Here is a 3,916-nt window from a genome sequence, read left to right on the forward strand (position 1 = left end):
GTAATGAAGATGAGCTGGCAATGGATGTACGATGACCGATGCTCTCCCCAGTTCATTAAGGGCGTGCATACTTTTCTGCTTGCGGCTGAGGCAAACAAGTGGGCGGATGGTTTTATGTGTTGTCCATGTGATGACTGTAGAATGATCAAAATTACTCTAACTCAAGAACCATTCACGTTCACCTGTTTGAGTCCGGTTTCATGTCCGACTATAAATGTTGGACCAAGCACGGAGAAAGAGGGGTCCTAATGGAAGGGAATGAAGAAGAAGATGATGATGACAGCTATCTTGGCCATGGATTCCCTGAATATGATGGTACAACAATGGGGGAAGAAGCTGAGCCGGCAATGCGAGAGGCATTAGATGAGCCCGCTGATGATCTTGGTCAAGCCGTTGCCGATGCAAAGAGAAACTGCACAAGTGAAAAGGAGAAGCTGAAGTTGCAGCGCATGTTAGAGGATCAGAAGAAATTGTTGTACCCAAATTGCGAAGATGACAAGAAAAAACTGGGCACCACACTGGAACTGCTGCAACGGAAGGCAGATAAGGGATTTGAAAAGTCGTTGATAATGTTAAAGAAGATGTTTCCAAAGGATAATGAATTACCCAACAGTACGTACGAAGCAAAGAAGGTTGTCTGCCCTTTATGATTAGAGGTGCAGAAGATACATGCATGCCCTAATGATTGCATCCTCTACCACGGTGAGTATGAGGATTTGAATGCATGCCCGGTATGTGGTGCATTACGCTATAAGATCAGCCGCGATGACCCTGGTGATGTTGAGGGCGAGCGCCCCAGGAAGAAGATTCCTGCCAAGGTGATGTGGTATGCTCCTATAATACCACAGTTGAAACGTTTGTTCAAAAACAAAGAGCATGCCGAGTTGATGCGATGGCACAGAGAAGACCGTAAGAAAGACGAGAAGTTGAGAGTACCCACTGATGGTCGTAGTGGAGAAAAATTGAGAGAAAGTGGTGGGACTTTGCAAATGACGTAAGGAACATATGGTTTGGTCTAAGCGCAGATGGGATTAATCCTTTTGGGGAGCAGAGCAGCAATCATAGCACCTAGCCTGTGACTCTGTGTATGTATAACCTTCCTCCTTGGTTGCGTGTCAGGCGACCATTAGTTGAAGAACTCGAATGAAAAAGGTGTACGTGCGTGGGATGAGCATGGATAGGAGGGATTTGACCTACATTCGTTGTTGTTTGTGACCATCAATAATTGCCCTGCTCTCAGTAACCTTTCAGGACAGACAAACAAGGGATACCCCGCATGCACGCACTGTTTAGATGATACCGACAGTATATATTTGGATAAATGTAAGAAGAATGTGTACCTGGGACATCGTCGATTTCTTCCAAGCAGGCATCCCGTAAGAAAGAAAGGCAAGCATACTAGTGATGATGTACTTGATATGGTCAAGGATTTAAATGTAATCTTTGGAAAGGGTCCTGGAGGACAATCTGTTCTGAATGACACTGACGGATGCACACCCATGTGGAAGAAGAAAACTATATTTTGGGACCTACCCTATTAGAAAGACCTAGAGGTCCGATCTGCAATCAACGTGATGCACGTGGCAAAGAATCTTTCCGTGAACCTGCTAGGCTTCTTGGGCGTGTATGAGAAGACAAAAGATACACCGGAGGCATGGGAGGACCAGCAACGTATGCACGGAAAAGACGACATACATCAGGGTTATGCCAGCTATACTCTTACCAAAGAAGAGAAGGAAATCTTCTTTGAATGCCTGCTCAGTATGAAGGTCCCGTCTGGCTTCTTGTCAAATATAAAGGGAATAATAAATATGGCAGAGAGAAAGTTCTAGAATCTAAAGTCTCATGACTGCCACGTGATCATGACGCAACTGCTTCCAGTTGCATTGAGGGGGCTTCTACCGGAAAACGTTCGATTAGCCATTGTGAAGCTATGTGCATTCCTCAATGCAATCTCTTAGAAGGTAATCGATCCAGAAATCATACCAAGGTTAGAGAATGATTTGGTGCAATGTCTTGTCAGTTTTGAGTTGGTGTTTCCACCATCCTTCTTCAATATCATGACGGACGTCCTAGTTCACCTAGCCGAAGAGATTGCCATTCTAGGTCCTGTGTTTCTACACAATATGTTCCCCTTTAAGAGGTTCATGGGAGTCCTAAAGAAATATGTTCATAACCGTCCTAGGCTAGAAGGAAGCATCTCCAAGGGCCATCAAAATGAGGAGGTCATTGAGTTCTGTGTTGACTTTATTCCTGACCTTAAGCCAATTGGTGTTCCTGAATCGCGACATGAGGGCAAACTGGGTGGAAAAGGCACGCTAGAACAGAAAGAAATAATATGTATGGACGGGAATTCTCTCACTCAAGCACACTACACAGTTCTACAAAATTCCTCCTTGGTGGCTCCGTATATCAAGGAACACAAGAATATTCTATGCTCCAAACACCCAGAGCAGTCTGATGACTGTGTTACACGTGAAAAACGGGGACTGTAAGTGCATCTAGTGCCACCCCTAGTTGGTTTTGGAGTATTGATGACAAACTTGGTTGAGGGACTAATGTGTTTGTGAGAATTGCATGATAACACAAGTAGTAGTCCCATATTGATTCGATTTACCTACCAGAGATGACCCCTAAAAATGTGTGAAGACATGGAAGACAATGGTGGTCTGTGAAGACATTCACATTGAAGACTATGACATGAGAAGACATCGCGTGAAGACTATGGAGTGCAAAGACATAGTTGTTTCGTAGTTTCCTTTTCTTCTTTGTTGTGTCATAGGAACCACCGTACTGTTAAGTGGGGTCCAAGTGAACAAAGTCAGAGTGACTGATGTGATGCTCCACCAAAACCTAAGTCTTCTAGCGAAGACAATGGGAGCAAATCTTATCCACAGCTGGATGAGTGATAATCCCCAAGTGCAGGGAATCATCGTAGCAATTTCCAAAGGTGGAAGTGATAAGTATGGAGTGTCGAACCCACAAGGAGCTAAAGGTAAGATCAATATTCTCTCAAGTCCTATATGCCACTGATATGACTCTACGTACACCGAATGTTTGCTTCCAACTACATACGAGAAATAAAACTATGTTGTGGGTATGAAGAGGATAACTTTGCATGATACCGGAGAGCTAAAATATAAAAGTAGGTGTTGTTATCATAAAGTTAGAATATATTACTAAATATTATAAATAGCGAGTGTGGAATAATGATGGATCGGTGTGCGGAATTATCCTAGGCAATTGTTAACAAGACCGGTAGTCGTCATTGCAATTTCATATGAGGGAGAGGCATAAGCTAACATACTTTCTCTTCTTGGATCATATGCACTTATGATTGGAACTCTAGCAAGCATCCGCAACTACTAAAGATCATTAAGGTAAAACCCAACCATAACATTAAAGCATCAAGTCCCCTTTATCCCATACGCCACAACCCCCTTACTCGGGTTTATGCTTCTGTCACTCAAGCAACCCACTATAAGCGAATCATGAACGTATTGCAACACCCTACAGCGAGAATCCCTCACGCTTGCGCGACACGGAGGGCACAATAGTACAACACCAAAATAAAACATACAACTCGTACCAATCTAGATCATCAATCAACCCAAAGACAAAAGATATCTACTCAAAACATCATAGGATGGCAACACATCATTGGATCATAATATGTGAAATAAAGCACCATGTTCAAGTAGGGATTACAGCGGGGTGCGGGAGAGTGGACCGCGTAAAAGAGATGATGATGGTGATGTTGATGAAGACGATCACCGCGGCGATGATTCCCCTCTGGATGGCACTCCGGCGCCACCGAGAGAGAGGAGGAGAGGTCCTCTCCCTTGTGCTTCCTCCTCCATGGCCTCCCCCTGGATTGGGAGAGGTTATCCCTCTGGTCCTTGGCCTTCATGGCGAT

Source organism: Triticum dicoccoides, chromosome 7B (assembly GCF_002162155.2).
Source record: "Triticum dicoccoides isolate Atlit2015 ecotype Zavitan chromosome 7B, WEW_v2.0, whole genome shotgun sequence".
NCBI lineage: Eukaryota > Viridiplantae > Streptophyta > Magnoliopsida > Poales > Poaceae > Triticum > Triticum dicoccoides.